The following is a 25,432-nucleotide window of genomic DNA, read 5'->3' as shown; positions in this document are numbered from 1 at the left end:
TTTTATGCTGAGTTTGTTTATAGTTCAGGAAAGGGACTGTCAGTGTTTGTAAAATACTGATTTGGGTTTGTAGGTCAATGCCTGTATGCTTCAATGTTCTTCGTAATGTTTTGTCTGAAGGTTGAATTGGTAGAACCATGTCTGTCTGACAAGGTAAAGTCGAGACAAACCTGTCCTTACATGTAGTCATAAGAAACCTCTGCTAAGAGCAGAGTCCATTGTACGATTCCGACTACACCATTAACATGTGTTCATGAATCACTATCGACTAGTAATGATACCAGCTGTTCGCGAAGAGGAGAGCGTACCCTGCCCCACCGACGACGCCCATCACAAACACATACAAATGACTCATTATGGTAAAACGTGTTAAGCGTAACATTACATCATGAAATGAAAACAAATAGAAGGGACTTCAATCTTTCCATAATCATTAAAGATCCATCTACTGATGAGGTTCCATTGGTGTATGTAGGTGAACAGTTGAACCAGGGAACGCGGCTTCTGTTGTCTTTGTAAGGAATTATCTGGTGGCATCAGATGAGGATTTGGGTGACAAGCCTTGAATGACCGCATGACAGCCTTAACTTTATGTCGGAGGAGACACCAAAGTAATTCAGATGAGAGATTTTTCAAGTCATGGATACGAACCCGAAACTGTCCGATAGTGTCAACTAAGGGACACAACTCACGCCTAGTTGATCCCAAGGTGGTCATAATGCCACTCGTATTTAATTGTATTTATATGGCTACCCGTCAGCTTAATGTATGAGGAAACTCCAAAGCGTGAAGATCCGTGTCAGAATAGGTCTTCAGCAACCCATGCTTGCCGTAAAATGCAACTATGCTTGTCGTAAGAGGCGACGTACGGGATCAGGTGGGGTCAGGTTCGTTGACTTGGTTGAGGCATGTCGTCATATCCCAATTGCGTGGATCGATGCTCATGATGTCAATCACTGGATTGTGTGGGCCAGACACGGTTATTTACAGACCGCCGTCATACAGCTGGAATATTGTTGAGTGCGGCGTTAAACAACAAACAAACTTGGTGAAACCTATTTGGAGCTGTCATACCAAGGATAATAAATAGTCAGGGCGAATCTTGGACTCAAAACCACCATCAGCTAAGGGCTGCGGCCAATGAACAATCAGAGCATCTTGTTCCAAACATGAAACGCCAAACCAAAGGCCTTTCTTTCATAGGAAAGGCACACGTAATTTGATCTTATGTTAACACAGATACATATCAAGATTGACACATAAACGGAGTAGCTAAATGCACATAAGCCTCCCTTGCCTCTCTTGTGTCAATCAGTCTTAAAGGAAACTTATCGCTATGATAGAGTTCATAGTAAGTACGATGGACTGTTTTATACTGTACAAAAGACGGTTTAGACACCAGGGTAGTTCTTGAACACTTCACCAATAACATCATGTAATCCGTATGTACAGTTTTATGCTTTCAAACTCAAACGGTACATGTTCGTCTAAATACATTGGTTACATCAGACGAACCATGTTATTTGCTGCTCCTGTAGATATTATCTAACGCCAACGGAGTGGAACAAAAACTACAATTTACAGTCTACCATAAACGTTGAAAATGCCCGTAACCACAGAGTGAGGATGCTTTTTGTGCAAGCTTATAATAATAAATCATTCCTAAATTCTACATTTGAAAGAAATATGTACATTTGCAAAAATAATTTTTGGATTCGCATGACTCACGTCATCTATATTACATGTATATATGAGGTAGCGAAATGGGTTTTTAACGTCCCGTTCAAGATTATTGCATTTATATAACGATGTTTATGCACGTGTGTGGCTGCTTATGCTAGCCTGGAGTAATGCCGGTTTTATAGTGCCATCCCATTTATAGATACCATGCCTCAGTTTTACATGTATACCCCGCTCAGATGAAGTATGCTGTTTCCAAGACGATCAGTCTTTGTCCCTCCCCCTCCTTAATGCCAGACAGGGTAACAACAAGTACCATTTTTTAACGTCGTTTGGTATGTCACAGCCGGAGATCGAACCACCGGCCTTCTGCTCACCGGACAGATGATCTATCCACTAGTCCACGGTGGTAACATACATGTATGTGTACTGCAGTAGTTAAAACAAGTGTGTAGTCAACACGTTGATGAACGAACCAACTGTAAATGCCTATGAACGTCTCGCTACACGCAGGTTCTCAAGCGCGCACTGCAACACATTCTCTTTAAACCGAGTAAGGCCCACACGATGTCATCCCCAAGTGATCTCCTACTCGTAATGAAGGCTGTATTCCTTCGCAGCAAAACATGCCTGATACTCGTGGCTAGGTTTAAGTGAAGTCAGCTGCTATATATCACTTACCAAGTCAACACTCCTCGGGGCATGTAGGTATTTCTGTCCATTTTCATCTGTACATGTTCGGATTGTTGTCGCCTATCGCAGACAGGGGTAGGCTAGAGTGTCCAACCTGATTCATACCACGTATCTAATCCTATCTACACTCATTCGTTTAAACGAAGACAATTTTAATCAAACAGTATAATTTGCAATCAACTGAATTACATTCATGTATGTATCGAGTGGGATTAAGGTCACTGTATTCTCCATATCCTGTCAATGGTTTACATTTACATTTCTCTTGAGATTACATTTGCATGTAATAACAATTTCGAATATTGCAAAAAAGACGAAAGAAGAAAAAAGTAGGTATTTAAAAAAAAGTATATCCTCGTCCAGATGTTAATTGTCACTAAATGCTTCAGAGTTCGTAATATCCAGATCTGAAAAAAATGTGGTGGAGATATAACGAAAGAACAATAGAGTAGTTTTCGTCTGTGTTATCCAAGTCATGACAAATGAACATGCCAGCATACCTATAATCACATGTCCCATGCTGTCTGAGCTATGCAAGTAGCTGATAACATCTCGTGTGATTACCAGCATCATGTCAGGTATGTCTGACATGCATCATTCTGAGAGGACCTCTTCTCTTTGCCACAGGTATGGTCGTCGTACAATCACGAGAGAATGCTAGATTATATGGTATTCGTAAGAAGTTCTTCACACGTGTTGACATTAATATCTTTGCATATATTACAAATATTTCCTAGCATTGTCTGTCTCGTGTCACAGTTGTTTAGACTATGCTATAACACCATCTGCTCAGCTGAAAACTTTTTGGTGAACTGCCTGTAATTAACATTGCTGAATGCTGCAGCAACAAAAAATATATCTATTAGGGTATTTCCTCCAAGGCAATATTGTAACAAGGATTTGATGCTCTTACAGTGAAACATTCATTCTTCTTATCAAGAGTAAGGTTACGTTTCAGTATGTCTTCGACAACGCAAAATGTCACTTCATATCTGCTTTGTTATATTAAAACGAAATGTCCCATTCACATCCGTTCAGTGTCCATATCTCTCATTGACATCCGTTCAATATTCATATCACCTATTCACATCCGTTCAGTGTCCCTATTTCTCATTCACATCCGTTCAGTGTCCCTATTTCTCAATCACATCCGTTCAGTGTCCCTTTTTCCCATTCGCATCCATTCAATGTCCCTATCTCCCATTCGCATCCGTTCAGTGTCCCTATCACCAATTCACATCCGTTCAATGTCTCTCTCTCCAATTCACATTCGTCATGTGTCCCTATCTCCCATTCACATCCTTTCAGTGTCCCTATTTCTCATTCTCATCCGTTCAGTGTCTCAATCTCCCATTCACAACTGTTCAATGTCCATATCACTCATTCACATCCGTTCAATGTCCCTATCTCCCATTCACATCCGTTCAATGTCCATATCACTCATTCACATCCGTTCAATGTCCCTATCTCCCATTCGCATCCGTTCAGTGTCCCTATCTCCCATTCGCATCCGTTCAGTGTCCCTATCTCCCATTCGCATCCGTTCAATGTCCATATCACTCATTCACATCCGTTCAATGTCCCTATCTCCCATTCGCATCCGTTCAGTGTCCCTATCTCCCATTCGCATCCGTTCAATGTCCCTATCTCCCATTCACACCCGTTCTATGTCCCTATCTCCCATACACACCTGTTCAATGTCCCTATCTCCCATTAGCATCCGATCAGTGTCCCTATCACCCATTCACATCCGTTCAATGTCCCTATCTCCAATTCACATTCGTCATGTGTCCCCTATCTCCCATTCACATCCGTTCAATGTCCCTATCTCCCATTCACATCTGTTCAATGTCCCCATCACTCATTCTCATCTGTTCAGTGTCCCTATCTCCCATTCACATCCGTCAATATCCCTATCTCTCATTCACACCCGCTCATTAACCCATTGTCTTCACTTTATATCTCGTGCAAGCGCAAGAAACATATGCTCGTTGGTTCGAATCCTCGAATTTCCCTGTCACGTTTCTAGGATTGTCTGTACATTCCTTATCCGTGCTCGTGGGTTTCATCATAGTGGTAAACGTCTGAAACCTGCATCACTTCAGGTATTCTGCCACATCAAGCTTACATGTTCAGTTGAAATGCTGCTCAAAGCGGCCTTTAACCAAACTCATTCACTCACACGCAACGACAACCAGAGGAATATCAGAACAGGCTACCAGAGATGACGTCGGATATAGCCTACGCCAGCCACTGCGCCAAGAAAACAAATGACAATGTATGACGTAGACGTAGAAGATAAGACGTATAGACATTTAGTCTATAATGGACCTTATTTATCATACTTCAGCTGCTAATGATGAATACAAATGTAACTAGAGTGTATACGATGTAAATGCTTGTTAAAATGAATGAACTGCCTTACCTTTAACTAAATTTTCTACCAGTGCCAAGTATCGTTGTTTTCAAAATTTCAATGAAAAATATGGCAGTTCACATAACTCAGTTTTTGACCTTTGTCAAGTAACGTTGTCTGGAAAATGTCAATGAAAAGAATGGCAGTTCACATAACTCAGTTTTCACCTTTGTCAAATATCGTTGTTTGGAAACTTTATCTTATAGAATGGTAGTTCACACAATTAAATTTTGTAACTATGTCAAGTATCGTTGTTTGGAAACTTTCATCGTATAGAATGGCAGTTCACATAACTCAATTTCCTACCAATGCCAAGTATCATTGTTTTGAAACCTTCAATGAACAGAACATACATCTATCTTGTAATTCAAAGTGGCATACAAAACATCCACGTTTAGAGAGCTGGAATTCCAAGATCGTACCACCATGTGGAGAGATATTGACAGAAACCATTCATTCCAGACCATGCCTCAGCGCGTGATGTTTGTATGCCTATATTGAGTACACCTCTACACTCATGTTCAAAACAATATTCCCACGAAGTTTATAACTGGCGACTGATATTTATAGAAACAAACATCCAATGTGCGTGTGCTGAACAACGTAATCAGACGCTTTGGCAGTTTCCTTATATCTCCTTTGTCATAACAAAACTACATTTTTTAATGTTTTTTTATAATATCTTCGTACACTTAGGATCGCTTATTTCAATGTTCATTGCACGTAACATAATAATACCTTTAAAGTTAATACAAGACGAAGACGAAATGCATTTGAAACAGTGAGTTCTTGAGTGAGTGAAGGAGTATGGATTTACACCGCTTTTAGCTATATTCTAGCAATATCCCAACAGGGGACAATCGAAATGAGCTTCACACATTGTACCCATGTGGGAAAACGAACCCGGGCCTACCACATGAAGAGCAAACGCTTTAACCACTTGGCTAACACACTACCCGAAACAGGCGAAATACCAATGGTATATAAATAGCTAATTCTGTGGTGAATAGAAACTCACATATTTTCAGTTTCCACCAGCCAGATGGGAACTATTGAATGACGAAATGACAATAACTCTTTTAAAACTTACTGCAACAAGCCATGACCGGATGTGTTTCGTGCAGTAGTGTGACGTCATACCATGCCTCCTTCAACACGACTGGCTCAAGGTGTTTGGGTAGTTCTTACAGCTTCATTGCAATGCGTTGTGGCAGCCCATTGACCTAGGGTTCTGTGTTTGGAGTCTGGTCATTGTATTTAGATTTTGGGTCACTGAGTATGGTGAAATGTGTCAGATTGGCGTTCATGATCCTTTGATGTATAGTCTAATGAGCACAGGTGTAGCCCAAGTCGATGAAACGGTAGAAAAAAACGTTAAAAATAGATTCCTGTGGAAAGACGGGTAGTTTTGACATCTCAAGTAGAATGGGATTTCTCGTGGCAACTGTGAGTAGCCTTGGTAATACATGGTAATTTGGGTGATAAATCCCAGATAGTAGATTTTTAATGCATACATCATTGGTATTTGAAACAGGTATATACAGGATACATAGCATATGGTGTATGCGGGCTATATATAATATTATCAGTGTTACCTTGTCTAATACTACAGTCCGGTATAGCTTCACTAAAGTTTGAAACTGCACCTTGACAAATATCACTGAGTCGTAAATGTGGATACTCGAATTTGTTGCTTTCATTATAAAAAGAAACTAGTACATCCTTGACCTTCTTGACGTTTTTACTCACAGGTTGACGTTACCCATATACGCCTGCGACGTACGGGCTGTTTGTTGGATTCTCGTTAACTTCATCATGTGCACATATCTTTTATAATCTGAGTTGGTCGTTCCTCTCCATGTTATCAAAGTACCTGTCCATACCAGACACAAGACGCCGACTGCAACCATTAACATACATAGACTACGTAATGCCTCACTATCTTTGCATATTTCAAGAGGAAGATTGTTTCAAGTGAAAACATGCAGGTGCTATGAAATATAATAAACTGTCCATATGGGAATTGATATGCTGTACACTGTTTACATTGGATTCCGTCAGCATGCATGCCATCATGTCCGACGTCCTGCTAGCGCGCCATGCAACTGCATGAGTATATATGTTTAATTCATAACATACGTTTATGCATGTGGCAATTAACGGCTTCTTCGTGTCCCTTAACACACGTGCCAGACAAATTAGCGGGATGTATCAAGACACTAAGGAAATGATTCCAGAACACATAGAGCCTTGTTTTAATGGTAAACACCATTGAGACGTCCTTCAGTGTATTTCAACATACACTTTGTAAGTGATGAACACCACAACAAGAAACATATGTATGCGGATACCTCTCAAGACGACCACTTCATACCCTTGAATGAATTTGCAAACGTTTATGTCTCCGAAACGAAACAATTTGATGTATATGTATGTATGGTGAATTTAAATTCTGAATCGTGTATCCGAATTTCAACATTCGAGATTTATTTTTTTATATTGTTCTACAGAATATGTTGTACGATATGTTCAGCACATGTGAGAATTACTATAACAAATGTTCCGCATATGTGTTCACTCGCATACTATAGGTTCAGCATATGTTTGCATTACTACACTATATATTCAGCATATGTGTTCACTACCATACCATTGGTTAAGCACATGTGTATGCATTACTGAACTATATATTCAGCATATGTGTTCACTCCCATAATATATGTTCAGCATATGTGTTCACTACTACAATATATGTTCAGCATATGGGTTCACTCCTATACTATAGGTTCAGGATATGTGTGCATTACTATACTATATATTCAGCCTCTGTATTAACTCCCATACTATATGCTAAGTATATGTGTTTATTCCCATACTATGTGTATGTTCGGTATATGATGCACTATAATACTTTATGTCAGTATATTTTTTAATTTGAACCATCATGTTAACACGTCAACTTATATCTGTACTGATATGGTTCATGTACAATACCAGTATATACTATTGTAAGTTACGTTTAGCATATTTTTGCACAATGAACTACACAGTATACGTCTAGTGTATGCTGTTCTGTTATACTATTAAAACATCAGAGTTAGGGAATCAGCTGGCTCAGCAGAGGTACCAATGTACACGGCCAACCCACACAACACAAGACCTGAGTAAATAAACAGTCAGTTTGTACAGCCACTGAATGTTTGTATAATCAGTCAACAATAGAATGCTTACTATCAATTATTAGAACATATATACAATCAGTTATAGAAGTATATATATATATATATATACGAAGAACATCAGATGAACATGAGACACTGTTAGAAAGATTACACAAGATACATATTCCAAGGTACACAAAGTAATACAACAGTTTACATATGATTGAATATAATATACCGGTCACACTCTAATTAATACATTACCGGAGTGGTATTCACGCAAGATGCATTCTAGTTCAGCCACAATACATATTTCAGAAGGTACATAAGTATGACTGTTTCCCTTACCAAATAGACTTGCAAGTATTGCAAAGGGTATTAACATATAGTTCAGTTTTAACAAAGTACACGAAGTAAGGTTTCTTACCTGAGTGAATAAAAGGTTAGTTTTTTAGACAGACACAAAATTATTTGTGACTCAACTGACGATAAAGTTGTTATTGCGAACTTAAGTGGCGTTATCTCGACAAAATTATATTATTTAGTTTGACCGAGGCATTGACAATAAAGATATTTCTGAGTACATTTTAGTATAAAGGGTTATAGCTTACCAGTTGCTGGTATGCCATGAATTTATACATGGTACGTGTGATTTGATAAGGGTGGATGATAATCAGCTGCAGATACAGGTAAAGGTATTAACGCCTTAAACTTGTTTGACTCTATCTGACCATCACAATGAGAGATACTGGTCCTGGATATGTCCGATGTGCGTTATCGATTTGACCCTTGTCAGGTTTAAGATACTGGAACATGTTCTTAGTTGTAATATTGCCTTATTTCACAATTTCCAATCCTTAATATGATGCATGTATCGTGATTAGCTATTTGTAAAACTTTCTCCATGTTCCCCATGTTAATAATACCATACATTCAACTTTGTTTGCACTATCATATAAAATGTAGCGTATGTATGTATTAGCAGTTCACATTCAAAATATGTCGTCAATATTATACCATACGTGCAGCATATATTGTAGTATTATACTTATCTAATTCATCATATGTTTGCACTGGTATTGGCAATGTTCTGGATTTGTTTGCACCCGTGTGCTTTCCGTTGAGCCTTAAGTTTACATTAATATAGGTTCATGTTTAGTAATTATTTGCATCATTATGCTGAATAATATTACGCAACAAAACAACTGTACAAGCGTGCTGTGCCATATGTCGCCACTTATAACACAGGTCTTCTACACTATGTTGCACTGTTATAGAGTGACAACAAAGGTAAGAAGCAGTAACGTCCGATTCCTTATATCTGTGTACATTAAGATCCGCAGAACAGGTGATTTCGTCTCTGGAAAGATGAAGAATTTCTAAAATGCGTTTCGTCAGGACACAATTACGATCAGTCATCAAATGAGGAACAAGGTATTTAAAATAACCCAGTGTGGCGGAGAGGGGCTACTTTTTCACTCCACGCCCCTCGCAAACCGCGATAAGGAAAGAACACCTGGGACGATTCTTCATCATTGTGGAATACGGTACCCACTATACGGTTAATTTGGATTTGTTTATACGGTGTTTCCTTCCCCGAAGCGTGTGGTTTGCTGGCCTCATGTGAAGAGTTTTCGCAAAACCAGTGTTGTAAATCCTCACTGTGGATCGGGTGGGTCAGTAAACGTTTGGTAACGTTTGTATAATTTGGTTTACTAATTCTCTTCTTTAATGTAATAGTGTCTGGGAATGACACACGACATATAATAGGAATACATGGTTAGGTGGATATGATATCCTACATATGACCGAACAGAGCTAGCTGTCTGTGATTGCTTGGCTAGAACAGCCACACGTGTCACTTCTGAACTCAAGCAGGAAGTACGATTGAGGAACTTCCCTACTGCTAAGCAGCAAGGAATATCATAAACCCATCATTTGTCAAGTTTGGCTGCCTATTTAATGACGCATGCATATACCATGCTTAAGTTAGGTTTGAACATGAACTGACTGAATTCCTTTATGCAATTTTTTTACACAATACCGGTTTAACGCCGACTAAAATTTCGGTCGGTTGGTTACAATGAGGTACACATTGCAGCCGTATGGGGTACAGAGCATGTATCTTCATGATGATCGAGCAGGGACTTAATCGTCCTCAGTTATGGATGATTGTCCTGCATTTCTACATAAACTCTTTTTTCTTAGATATTATGCCAAATAGATCCTATTTGTGAGCAAATGGATAGAAACATGAACATACTGTCGTTGACACCATATTGTGCTATGACGTCACGCAACAAGGTTATAGGGCAGCGACGTCACAGTTAAAATATCGTTACCAACAAACAACCGTTAGAAATGCGCGACAAGTCGTAAATTTGGAGTGTGAGTGCATGGTACCTGACGTTATTTAAACATAATATGATTTAATAGCGATGATGTTCTTATTAAGATTTAATCATATTTTCGATGCCTTATGTCGACAAGATGTTTTGATTCGCATTTTACAAGTATTTTGCCTGTGATTATTGATACATATATAACATTGAAACAATTTGGAAATAAATTTCACACATATACGGCATTTTCATTATTATGAACTTTCATATACCGTGGTTTACCCAGGTGTAAACTATGTCACGTTTTGACACGTATACAGCCTATTTGTAGTGTAGGTGGAGCCCTATGTTGTGTTAACGTGAAAAGATTAAAATTAGAATATACACCTGTGGCAGAGGGGCCTGGAGAGTAAGAACAGCTGTTCTCGTGCAACTCATTTTAAACTATGGAAATGAACGATGACAGATCGAGTAACCATTGTGATAGAGAGGCTTGAGACTTCATCACCCTCAAATGTCCTGTGATATTGGGGTTCATCTAGTGCGAAGGGTAGCACATCATTCTTACGTTGTCAAGGTTTGGGGTTAAATAGCGAAGAGGTTATTATATCATCTTACATTATCAATGGTTGAGGTTATCTTGTTCAGGGTTATCACAGTATGTTTATAATAACGATATTATTACATTTCCAAAACTACTTCCTTGAGAGCTATCAATTTCTACATTATATCATTTCATTATGGATCTTGGGGTGTTTCTTTTCCATTGGTATCTGCAGTTTGGCAATTCAAGTTTAGTGTGCTGAACAACATGTTAGCACGTACTGACCAATGTACAGGCACCTATGGTTGGTAAGAAATATTGCAACACTTTCAGAAAAAAATCACCTCCAATTACATTTGTTTGTTGTTTAACGCCGCTCCATGCATTATTCAAGCTATATAACGACGGTCTGTAAATAATCGAGTCTGGACCAGACAATCCAGTAAGTGACATCATGATCATCGAACCACGCAACTGGGATACGATGACGTCCATCAACCAAGTCAGCAAGCCTGACCATCCGATCCCGTTAGTCGCCTTTTACGGCAAGCATGGGTTGCTGAAGACCTATTCTTACCCGGACCTTCATGGGTAATGTTGTGGTAAGAGTCACTTTGAGACACATGTGGGCCTGCTTGCATAAAGCAGTATTGGGGCTTACAAGGTGTATCGTGGTGAGGTGAGGTGAAATGGGGTTTAACGTCGCGTCCAAGATTATTGCACTTATATAGCGACGTGCATTCACGTGTATGTGTGTGTGGCTGCTTGTACTAGTCCGACTGATGCCGCTTTATAGTGCTAGCACACTGGGATACCATGCCGCAGTTTAACATGAATACCCCACTCAGACACAGCATACTGACTCCGAGCCGACCAGTGCTTGTTTTAGCCCCTTAATGCCGAGCGTCAGACAGGGTAACAACAAGTACCATATTTTACGTCTTTTGGTATGACGCGGCAGGGGATCGAAACCCGGACCTTCCGCTCTCCGGGTGGACGCTGTACCATTAGACCACGGAGGCGGTCAGGTGTATAGGTGCTATTGGCAGGACAGGACATACGTCAATTACAAACACCCGATGTCAGTTTTGTACTTCGCTTTGATTTTATTTGAATTCTCTTGTGACAGACAAATGATGTGAACACCCCTAGGGTAATGCCGTGTCTAATAATGTACTACCACTGTTTAATCCAGGCTTAGAAGCGTATTTGAAAGATTCACATTTCCTATGTATGGCATCTCTCGAGTTAGACAAAGAACTGTACTCTATAAGTCAATAAGGTTCAAGGTAGTTTGTTAGACTCGCTTAAACACATGCAGGTGTAATTAACATTGCGGCGTGGAAAACGTCGATCCAGACTCTACGTCGCAACAAACGTTTGATAAAGTCAGATCTCATTGGTTAACCTGGAATAAGTTACCGCAATCGCCTGTCATTCTCCTATTATTCTCACATGAACGCTTTCACCTGCTAATCAACATGGATGGGCAGCGTTCTCGCTGTTGTAGTGATACCGTGTCCCGCAGTGTACCTAGGGATGGCAGGCAGAGCTGGTGGATTCAGCTCGACAGGTAAATGAATGCTCTCCAAGATAACACAGAATTGATCGTCATGCACCTGTGTGCAATATCTCACAAACTTAACAAGGCAAAAAAAATTGAACATATCGCGAAAACTGTATTACAGAGACGGAAAAAAAAAACCCGCCACGGTTCATTTCAACCATTTGACGTCTACGATAATCACTTAAGTATTTGCAGACAGTGTATGACATTTTAACTGTAATTGCTAACATAAACATACATAGGCTTGTTGTCAATCAAAGAGAATTACTAATATTGTAAACCGTCTTGAAAATACGTCGTTTCTTTATGTCACTAGAAGCATATTTCGCTGGGCAGCGTAACAAGAAGAAGAAGAAGAAGAAGAACAACAACAACAACAACACTAAACACAATACAGTAACCTACATTTATAACGAACTGGATGATATAACGAACTGTTTTTGGTCCGGTCCAAATGCTGTATATATGCTGTATATGCGCTTATAACGAACTACGGTCTTAACGAACTTATTTTAGTAATCCCTTTGAATTCGTTATAACAGTAGTTTACTGTACATAGTCTTGTCCCAGATTGACGTCATGACGTTTAGGTAAATCTCAAGGTGACGTAATTGTAACTATGACGTGACACTTACCCCACCCTTTTCTCGAACACCTGGTGTCATTTTCAGTGACCCATTCATATACTTTAAAACACTATTTTGCTTTTTACGACTGCATTATCTTTCGGAAGATAATCGAGACTGGTTGTTCTCTGGCATTGACGTTTTATATTTACCTCTTCAGCAGAACTGATGTGAGAAGGCTAACACGGTTGCCACAGCTTACCCTTGAATATTCATTGACCATCACATAGATTGTTTCAATTGGTTTTGTCTGAGGTTCAAACCAAGCAAGATATTAAAATTATCGATCAACACAAAAATAATAAAAGCTTGTCAATGCAGCTTGTCCCATAAAACGACGGTTATTGTAAACTACACATTGTGCTAGTATGCTTGGACAGTGAAGACTCAACCAAACGCTTACATTTTTATTGAAAGAAGTTTATCATCCCCCAGCCAGAGAATAGCATCATTTTACGTCCACAGCAAACAGCTGTGTCATGTTACAGTAAAGGGTTACAGTACATTGCACTTGTGTAGCTGTAACTATGTAATTTCAAGGGGCCATGACAATGTACGTCTATTGTTCTCATGTAATGTGTACCGTTTATTTAAGGAAGTATACGTTTGAGTTATGACACCTAGATTGGAATATATATACATACAGTCAACGTGTAAAATGATTGAAATTTTCATGTAGGCAATTTACAAAACGCAAAACAAATTCAATCATTTTACAAGTAATTTTTAGTCGGATTGACTTAAAGTTATTAGGAAGTTCAATAGGGCTAAAAACATCACAACAGACAAATTGTGCTAGGATTAGAAGCAAAATTTAAATATATTGACGTTCATTGGGCGATGAAATAAAGCATACACATGTTTGGAATTCGTTATTATAATATAATAAATGGAAAAACAATGGTAAAATGGCTGAAATATTGGCGTTTTGCAAATAGCTAAAGTGAAAATTTCAGTCATTTTACTCTTTGACATTGAAATGCATGTGATTGTAACGTTTCCCGCTATGCATTACTTCGCATATGTTACAGTCATACTCGGAAGTGAAGAAGTTGTCATTAGGTTATATTGTGCACTGGTTTATGATTTATCTGAAGAATTGAATGAGTTATGGTATGTGTTTCCTTTGTTTCAGAGTTTTACAAGTTTATGTGTGCTGACTAGGTGAGACGCCATGGATCCCGCAACAAGGCCAAACAGTGACAATGACACTCTCATACAACTGCGATCTGTGCTAGCTGAAAGTGGGCATGTACTCATTACTGTTTAGAATTCAAGATGGCTGATAACTGTGTTCACCTTGTCTTCTGATTGGCTACCCTCGTTATCACGTGACCCCGCCTCAATGACGTCATACCCTCGGAAAGTTACCGATTCCAGAATCTAGCCCGAAAACACTCCTGCATCACCTGTTGGATGTTTCCTCTATTTCCATGGTTATACGTTTATATTATATATTTTATACCATTTTGAAATGAACATAAGCTATACACATATATATTGAAACGTTAACGCGAACTAATACGAAATATATTTATGTGAAATTAACCAATTTAGATTATCAGTGTATCGATTTAGCACGTATTTGTGTCTTGATCTTGTCCTGTAAGTCATGAATTGTAGTACCCATGTATGTTTGTGAATATAAAATTGACGGATTATTGTTGCAAGAACCTGATAATTACAGTATGTAATACATATAATAGACCAGTTTCCGCAGGTGTTGTTTCGTTTAGTGTCAATGAGCTGAAATAGAATCTGCATGACACGGAAGGATACGTAGTCTTTTGCCTGTCACCAATAGCGAAAGGACATGGTTTGAACTATGTACGAGATGATAACATTATTTTGTATAAAATGCACTTCTCTACAAAAACTGAAAAACAAGAAGTACAATTCCTTATGACTGAAAATGTCATACGCAAGTCTAACTTGCCAGTCTCATAGCTGTGAGTTATATATGAAAACAAGTGACAGTATGTTTGTTTCAATAAAAAGGCACAATCTTTGTATGCTGTAAATGACCACGCATGCAAGGGACGACAATGTATGCTCATGTTGGAAGGACATTGCTGCTGGAGATCATATTATATATTTATTTTCGAGGGTTTTGACTCGGATGTAAACTTACCGTCAACAGAACCCATGGTACATACCCATTACGACGACAAGTAAATATTTAGAAGTACATTAGTCTCATGTCTTTTATTGTTGTCATGAAACAAACCTCGGATGACGAAGTATGTGGTAAGGTGTGTTCATCTGGGCATAGGTTTGTACGCTTCTCTTTACGTTGTATTCTTTGTTTTCTGACGTAGAATATACACTTCTGTTACAAAGAAGCGTCACCTACATCGCTACCAACGTGCGAACATACTGCGAAAATGGCACGTTTGTTTCCAACTGTACAACCACCTATACTCGTTGAACTCCCTAGAATACTCCCTAGAACGCGACCTGGGCGCGAACTTTTCGCATCAAGGTCACAATCTAGGGGACGTTTGTTAACAAAATTAGTACTCGAACAAGGCTACAGAAAGCAGTAGCAGGTAATATATGTTGTTTCTGGACTCTGTCCAAAATATTTGCTTGGAACGAGAACCATTTCACCAGTTGAATGACTAGCATTTTACCTTTCTGCGGGGCACGTTACTTATACATGTGAACTGCCTGAAGTAGAGTGTTTTTCTAACCTTCATTTAACACAGAGCTGCCTTACAGACGAACATATCCAATAGAATATAGCTTATATTAATAGATTATTTCCCAAACCACGTTACAAGCTTCCGATCCGAAAACAATTAAGATGAGTGTATTCCGACAGAGTCAGCGTTCCCATGACGTAAAGAGACTCTGTAACCTAGGAGTGATGTGTACATCTCATATCGTGCAGTGGTTCGTTTAGAAGTGTGAGTGAGGTTTGTTTAAAGCCACTGTGAACGTCACCATTTCAGTTATATCACAGCGTGTCAGCTTGAAGGTTAAACACAACCCAAAGAGTGAGTGAGTATGGTTTTACGCCGTTTTTAGCAAAATTCCAGCAATATCACGGCGGTGGACACCAGAAATGGGCTTCACACATTGTACCCATGTCGGGAATAGAACCCGGGTCTTCGGCGTGACGAGCGAACGCTTTAACCACTAGGCTACCCTACCGCCCCACAACCCAAAGAGTTCCCACAGGAAATTACTGATAGATATTCAACAGTCATCTACATGTATGCATAATCTGGCATTTAATCTGCAATAGAATCACACATTTTGGCAAGCTTAGCCATGTTCTTTTCCGAGCTAAACACATAACCCCAGTTCCGCACCAAATGTCACCTTGAAAATATATGTGATCACATTCAGTGTAACTCGTTATGTTTAAAATGACAGTACTAAATATTGAAAAACCTGAATGTACATTTAAAACAATCTGACACAATGACATCCAATCAAAGCTACCTGATATCAAAGTCTTCTTTTTGAAAAGGGCTGTCCGAACAACTGAGTCTGATTTAGTGCAGGGGAACCTCGGTGTGGGAAGAGAGACCGACGAGATGCAGGTCTTTGACGATTGGTAGCATAGGTGTGGTGCTGACAAACATAGAGAGGTAAAATCAGGGCGAATCTTGGATTCAACTATCATAGCTCCTGGTGCTAATAAGGAACGCAAAACTGCAAACGCCTTAGACGACATGTTCAGAAAGAAGAAGAGATGTCAAACGGGGATTAACGTCGTGTTGATGATTATAGCACATATACAGCGACGTGTGTGTGTGTGTGTGTGTGTGTGTGTGTGTGTGTGTGTGTGTGTGTCTGTGGCTGTGTGTGTGGCTGTGTGTGTGTGTGTGTGTGTTGCTGTGCGTGCTGGTCTGAACTAATAACGGTTTTATGAAGCTAGCCCACTGAGATACCATGCGGCAGTTTGACATGCATACACAACACAGGCACAGGATATTTGCTCCGAACCAACCAATTCTTGTATCATTTTAATAACGAGTCAGGGTAACAACAATTACGTATTTGGGTATGACACTTACGAACAAAAAGAGTTATCTCAAGAATATAACACCCTAGTCATACCAAAAGATTCCAGGGTGAACTGAGCTACGACAGCTTCTCACCAAAAACGAGTTTACTGGACAGTCACTGTGGTAGCTTTACATTAACACCAGGTATACGAGACCGTCACTGTGGTAGCTTCACATTAACATTGGGTATACGAGACAGTCATTGTGGTAGCTTCACATTAACACTAGGTATACGAGACAGTCACAGTTGTAGCTTCACATTAACACCAGGTACACGAGACCTTCACAGTGGTAGCTTCAGATTAACATTGGGTATACGAGCCATCATTGTGGTAGCTTCACATTAACACTTCGTATACGAGACAGTCACCGTGGTATCTTTACGTTAACACCGGGTATACGAGACAGTCACTGTGGTAGCTTGATATTAACACCGGGTATACGAGACAGTTACTGTGGTAGCTTCACATTAACACCAGGTATACGAGACAGTCACTGTCGTAGCTTCACATTAACACCAAGTATACGAGACAGTCACTGTGGTAGCTTCACATTAAAACTGAATATACTGGAGAGTCAAAGTGGTAGCTTCACATTAACACCCGGTTTATGAGACAGTCACTGTGGTAGCTTCACATTAACACCGGGTATACGAAACAGTCACTGTGGTAGCTTCACATTAACACCGGTTATACGAGCAAGTCACTGTGGTAGCTTCACATTAACACCGGGTATACGAGACAGTCACTGTGGTAGCTTCACATTAACACCGGTATACGAGAGAGTTACTGTGGTAGCTTCACATTAACACTCGGTATACCAGACAGTCACTGTGGTAGCTTCACATTAACACCAGGTATACAAGACAGTCAATGTGGTAGCTTCACATTAACACGGGGTATACGAGACAGTCACTGTGGTAGCTTCACATAAACACCGAGTATTAGAGACGGTCACTGTGGTAGCTTCACATTAAAACTGAATATATTGGACAGTCACTGTGGTAGCTTCACATAAACACCGAGTATACGAGACAGTCACAGTTGTAGCTTCACATTAACAACGGGCATACGAGACAGTCACTGTGGTAGCTTCACATTAACAATAGGTATACGAGACAGTCACTGTGGTAGCTTCACATTAACACCGAGTATAGTAGACAATCACTGTGGTAGCTTCACATTAACACCGGGTATAGGAGACAGTCACTGTGGTAGCTTCACATTAACAATAGGTATACGAGGCAGTCACTGTGGTAGCTTCACATTAACACCGAGTATTAGAGACGGTCACTGTGGTAGCTTCAGATTAACACCGGATATACGAGGCAGTCACTGTGGTAGCTTCACATTAACACTGGGTATACTGGACAATCAATGTTGTAGCTTCACATTAACACCCGGTTTATGAGACAGTAACTCTGGATGATTTACATTAACACCCGGTATACGAGAGAGTCACTGTGGTAGCTTCACATTAACAATAGGTTTACGAGACAGTCACTGTGGTAGCTTTACATTAACACTCGGTATAGGAGACAGTCACTGTGGTAGCTTCACATTAACACCGAGTATTAGAGACGGTCACTGTGATAGCTTCACATTAAAACTGAATATACCGGACAGTCAATGTGATAGCTTCACATTAATACCGGGTATACGAGACAGTCACTGTGGTAGCTTCACATTAACAATGACTATACGAGACAGTCACTGTGGTAGCTACACATTAACACTAGGTATACGGGACGGCCACCGTGGTAGCTTCACATTCACACCGGGTATTAGAGACAGTCACCGTGGTAGCTTCACATTAACACTAGGTATACTGGATAGTCAATGTGGTAGGTTCACATTAACACCGGGTATACGAGACGGTCACTGTGGTAGGTTCACATTAACAATTGGTATACGAGGCAGTCACTGCGGTAGCTTCACATTAACAATGATTATACGAGAGAGTCACTGTGGTAGGTCCACATTAACACCGGGTATTTGAAAGAGTCACTGTGGTAGCTTCACATTAACAATAGGTTTACAAGACTGTCACTGTGGTAGTTTCACATTAACACTCGGTATAGGAGACAGTCACTGTGGCAGCTTCACATTAACGCCGAGTATTAGAGACGGTCACTGTGATAGCTTCACATTAAAACTGAATATACTGGACAGTCAATGTGGTAGCTTCACATTAACACCGGGTATACGAGACAGTCACTGTGGTAGCTTCACATTAACACTGGGTATACGACACAGTCACTTTTGTAGCTTCACATGAACACCAGGTATACGAGGCAGTCACTGTGGTAGCTTCACATTAACACTGGGTATAGGAGACAGTCACTGTGGTAGCTTCACATTAACACCGAGTGTTAGAGAAGGTGACTGTGGTAGCTTCAGATTAACACCGGGTATACGAGACAGTCACTGTGGTAGCTTTACATTAACACCGGGTATACGAGACAGTCAATGTGGTAGCTCCACATTAACACCGGGTATACGAGACGGTCACTGTGGTAGATTCACATTAACAATTGGTATACGAGGCAGTCACTGTGGTAGCTTCACATTAACAATAGGTTTACAAGACTGTCACTGTGGTAGTTTCACATTAACACTCGGTATAGGAGACAGTCACTGTGGTAGCTTCACATTAACGCCGAGTATTAGAGACGGTCACTGTGATAGCTTCACATTGAAACTGAATATACTGGACAGTCAATGTGGTAGCTTCACATTAACACCGGGTATACGAGACAGTCACTGTGGTAGCTTCACATTAACACTGGGTATACGACACAGTCACTTTTGTAGCTTCACATGAACACCAGGTATACGAGGCAGTCACTGTGGTAGCTTCACATTAACACCGGGTATACGAGACAGTCACTGTGGTAGCTTCACATTAACACCGGGTATACGGGACAGTCACTGTGGTAGCTTCAGATTAACACCGGGTATACGAGGCAGTCACTGTGGTAGCTTCACATTAACACCGGGTATACGGGACAGTCACTGTGGTAGCTTCAGATTAACACCGGGTATACAAGACAGTCACTGTGGTTGCTTCACATTATCAATGATTATACGAGACAGTCACTGTGGTAGCTTCACATTAACACCGGGTATACGAGACGGCCACCTGTGGTAGCTTCACGTTCACATCGGGTATACGAGACAGTCAAAGTGGTAGCTTCACATTAACACTGGGTATACTGGATAGTCAATGTGGTGGCTTCACATTAACACCGAGTATTAGAGACGGTCACTGTGGTAGCTTCAGATTAACACCGGGTATACGAGGTAGTCACTGTTGTAGCTTCAGATTAACACTGGGGATACGAGACGGTCACTGTGGTAGGTTCATATTAACAATTGGTATACGATGCAGTCACTGTGGTAGCTTCACATTAACACCGAGTATTAGAGACGGTCACTGTGGTAGCTTCAGATTTAAACTGAATATACTGGAAAGTCAATGTGGTAGCTTCACATTAACACTGGGTATACGAGACAGTCACTGTGGTAGCTTCACATTAACAATAGGTTTACGAGACAGTCACTGTGGTAGCTTCAGATGAACACCTGGTATACAAGACAGTCACTGTGGTTGCTTCACATTATCAATGATTATACGAGACAGTCACTGTGGTAGCTTCACAGTAACACCGGATATACGAGACGGCCACCTGTGGTAGCTTCACGTTCACACCAGTATTAGAGACGGTCACTGTGGTAGCTTCACATTTAAACTGAATATACTGGAAAGTCAATGTGGTAGCTTCACATTAACACTGGGTATACGAGACAGTCACTGTGGAAGCTTTACATTAACACCGGATATATGAGGCAGTAACTGTGGTAGCTTCACATTAACACCTGGTATACGAGACAGTCAAAGTGGTAGCTTCACAATAACACCGGGTATACTGCATAGTCAATGTGGTAGCTTCACATTAACACTGGGTTTACGAGAGAGTAACTGTGGAAGCTTTACATTAACACCGGGTATACGAGACAGTCCATGTGGTAGCTTCACATTAACACCGGGTATACGAGACAGTCAAAGTGGTAGCTTCACATTAACAATGATTATACGAGTGAGTCACTGTGGTAGCTTCACATTAACACCGGGTATTTGAGACACTCACTGTGGTAGCTTCACATTAACAATAGGTATACGAGACAGTCACTGTGGAAGGTTCACATTAACAATAGGTATACGAGGGAGTCACTGTGGTAGCTTCACATTAACACCGAGTATTAGAGACGGTGACTGTGGTAGCTTCAGATTAACACCGGGTATACCAGGTAGTCACTGTGGTTGCTTCACATTAACACCGGGTATACGGGACAGTCACTGTTGTAGCTTCAGATTAACACCGGGTATACAAGACAGTCACTGTGGTTGCTTCACATTATCAATGATTATACGAGACAGTCACTGTGGTAGCTTCACATTCACACCGGATATACGAGACAGTCAAAGTGGTAGCTTCACATTAACACTGGGTATACTGGATAGTCAAAGTGGTAGCTTCACATTAACAATGATTATACGAGAGAGTCACTGTGGTAGCTTCACATTAACAATAGGTATACGAGGGAGTCACTGTGGTAGCAACACATTAACACCGAGTATTAGAGACGGTCACTGTTGAAGGTTCACATTAACAATTGGTATACGAGGCAGTCACTGTCGTAGCTTCACATTAACACCGAGGATTAGAGACGGTGACTGTGGTAGCTTCACATTTAAACTGAATATAATGGACAGTCACTGTGGTAGATTCACATTAACACCAGGTATACGAGACAGTCACTGTGGTAGCTTCACATTAACAATAGGTATACGAGGGAGTCACTGTGGTAGCAACACATTAACACCGAGTATTAGAGACAGTCACTGTGGTAGCTTCATATTAACAATAGGTATACGAGGGAGTCACTGTGGTAGCAACACATTAACACCGAGTATTAGAGACGGTCACTGTGGAAGGTTCACATTAACAATTGGTATACGAGGCAGTGACTGTGGTAGCTTCACATTAACACCGAGTATTAGAGACAGTCACTGTGGTAGCTTCACATTAACAATAGGTATACGAGGGAGTCACTGTGGTAGCAACACATTAACACCGAGTATTAGAGACGGTCACTGTGGAAGGTTCACATTAACAATTGGTATACGAGGCAGTCACTGTGGTAGCAACACATTAACACCGAGTATTAGAGACGGTCACTGTGGAAGGTTCACATTAACAATTGGTATACGAGGCAGTCACTGTGGTAGCTTCACATTAACACCGAGTATTAGAGACGGTGACTGTGGTAGCTTCACATTTAAACTGAATATAATGGACAGTCACTGTGGTAGCTTCACATTAACACGAGGTATACGAGACAGTCACTGTGGTAGCTTCACATTAACAATAGGTATACGACACAGTCACTGTGGTAGCTTCACATTAACAATAGATATACGAGGCAGTCATTGTGGTAGCTTCACATTAACACCGAGTATTAGAGACGGTCACTGTGGTAGCTTTACATTAACACCAGGTATACGAGACGGTCACTGTGGTAGCTTCACATTAACAATGATTATACGAGACAGTCACTGTGGTAGCTTCACATTAACACCGGGTATTTGAGACAGCCACTGAGGTAGCTTCACATTAACATTGGGTATACGAGACGGTAACTGTGGTGGCTTCACATTAGCAATAGGTATACGAGGCAGTCACTGTGGTAGGTTCACATGAAAACCGAGTATTAGAGACGGTCACTGTGGTAGCTTTACATTAACACCAGGTATACGAGACGGTGACTGTGGTAGCTTCACATTAACAAGGATTATACGAGACAGTCACTGTGGTAGCTTCACATTAACATTGGGTATACTAGACGGTAACTGTGGTGGCTTCACATTAACAATAGGTATACGAGACAGTCACTGTGGTAGATTCACATTAACAATAGGTTTACGAGGCAGTCATTGTGGTAGCTTCACATTAACACCGAGTATTAGAGACGGTCACTGTGGTAGCTTTACATTAACACCAGGTGTACGAGACGGTCACTGTGGTAGCTTCACATTAACAATGATTATACGAGACAGTCACTGTGGTAGCTTCACATTAACACCGGGTATTTGAGACAGTCACTGTGGTAGCTTCACATTAACACCGGGTATACGAGACAGTCACTGTGGTAGCTTCACATTAACAATAGGTATACGAGACAGTCACTGTGGTAGCTTCACATTAACAATAGGTTTACGAGGCAGTCATTGTGGTAGCTTCACATTAACACCGAGTATTAGAGACGGTCACTGTGGTAGCTTTACATTAACACCAGGTGTACGAGACGGTCACTGTGGTAGCTTCAGATTAACAATGATTATACGAGACAGTCACTGTGGTAGCTTCACATTAACACCGGGTATTTGAGACAGTCACTGTGGTAGCTTCACATTAACACCGGGTATACGAGACAGTCACTGTGGTAGCTTCACATTAACAATAGGTATACGAGACAGTCACTGTGGTAGCTTCACATTAACAATAGGTTTACGAGGCAGTCATTGTGGTAGCTTCACATTAACACCGAGTATTAGAGACGGTCACTGTGGTAGCTTTACATTAACACCAGGTGTACGAGACGGTCACTGTGGTAGCTTCAGATTAACAATGATTATACGAGACAGTCACTGTGGTAGCTTCACATTAACACCGGGTATTTGAGACAGTCACTGTGGTAGCTTCACATTAACACCGGGTATACGAGACAGTCACTGTGGTAGCTTCACATTAACACTCGCTATGGGAGACAGTCACTGTGGTAGCTTCACATTAACAATAGGTATACGAGATAGTCACTGTGGTAGCTTCACAGTAACACCAGGTATACGAGGCAGTCAGTATGGTAGCTTCACATTAACACTGGGTATACCAGACAGTCACTGTGGTATCTTCACATTAACACCAGGTATACGAGACAGTCACTGTGGTAGCTTCACATTAACACTCGGTATAATGGATAGTGAATGTAGTAGCTTCACATTAACACCGGGTTTACGAAACGGTAACTGTGGAAGCTTCACATTAACACGAGGTATACGAGACAGTCGCTGTGGTAGCCTTATCTCAACACCGGGTATACGAGACAGCCATTGTGGTACCTTCACATTAACATAAGGTATACGACACAGTCACTGTGGTAGCTTCACATTAACACTGGATATACGAGACAGTCACTGTGGTAGCTTCACATTAACACTCGGTATAATGGATAGTCAATGTGGTAGCTTCACATTAACACCGGGTTTACGAGACGGTAACTGTGGAATCTTCACATTAACACGAGGTATACGAGACAGTCGCTGTGGTAGCCTTATATCAACACCGGGTATACGAGACAGCCATTGTGGTACCTTCACATTAATATTAGGTATACGACACAGTCACTGTGGTAGCTTCTCATTAACAATAGATATACGAGACAGTCATTGTGGTAGCTTCACATTAACACCGAGTATTAGAGACGGTCACTGTGGTAGCTTTACATTAACACCAGGTATACGAGACGGTCAAAGTGGTAGCTTCACATTAACAATGATTATACGAGACAGTCACTGTGGTAGCTTCACATTAACACCGGGTATTTGAGACAGCCACTGTGGTAGCTTCACATTAACATTGGGTATACGAGACGGTAACTGTGGTGGCTTCACATTAACAATAGGTATACGAGGCAGTCACTGTGGTACCTTCACATGAACACCGAGTATTAGAGACGGTCACTGTGGTAGCTTTACATTAACACCAGGTATACGAGACGGTCACTGTGGTAGCTTCACATTAACAATGATTATACGAGACAGTCACTGTGGTAGCTTCACATTAACACCGGGTATTTGAGACAGTCACTGTGGTAGCTTCACATTAACATTGGGTATACGAGACGGTAACTGTGGTGGCTTCACATTAACAATGATTATACGAGGCAGTCACTGTGGTAGCTTCACATGAACACCGAGTATTAGAGACGGTCACTGTGGTAGCTTCACATTTAAACTGAATATAATGGACAGTCACTGTGGTAGATTCACATTAACACTGGGTATACGAGACAGTCACTGTGGTAGCTTCACATTAACACCAGGTATACGAGACAGTCACTGTGGTAGCTTCACATTAACAATAGGTATACGAGGCAGTCATTGTGGTAGCTTCACATTAACACCGAGCATTAGAGACGGTCACTGTGGTAGCTTTACATTAACACCAGGTATACGAGACGGTCACTGTGGTAGCTTCACATTAACAATGATTATACGAGAGTCACTGTGGTAGCTTCACATTAACACCGGGTATTTGAGAC

At 40.7% G+C, this 25,432-nt stretch overlaps 1 long non-coding RNA gene across 1 annotated transcript in view; it reads left to right on the top strand.

The window, feature by feature from the left end:
* Positions 1 to 15,217, top strand: part of LOC139469530 (uncharacterized) — a 44,955-nt gene extending 29,738 nt beyond the window's left edge. The window contains exon 3 of the long non-coding RNA XR_011653734.1: positions 14,165 to 15,217. This is a non-coding gene — a long non-coding RNA (uncharacterized lncRNA). The remainder of the gene's footprint in view (positions 1 to 14,164) is intronic.
* Positions 15,218 to 25,432: the final 10,215 nt, after the last annotated feature.

Source organism: Haliotis cracherodii, unplaced genomic scaffold (genome assembly GCF_022045235.1).
Source record: "Haliotis cracherodii isolate W230 unplaced genomic scaffold, xgHalCrac1.p SCAF_2, whole genome shotgun sequence".
In the NCBI taxonomy this organism is placed as follows: domain Eukaryota; kingdom Metazoa; phylum Mollusca; class Gastropoda; order Lepetellida; family Haliotidae; genus Haliotis; species Haliotis cracherodii.
This window is presented reverse-complemented; position numbering and strand designations above follow the sequence as displayed.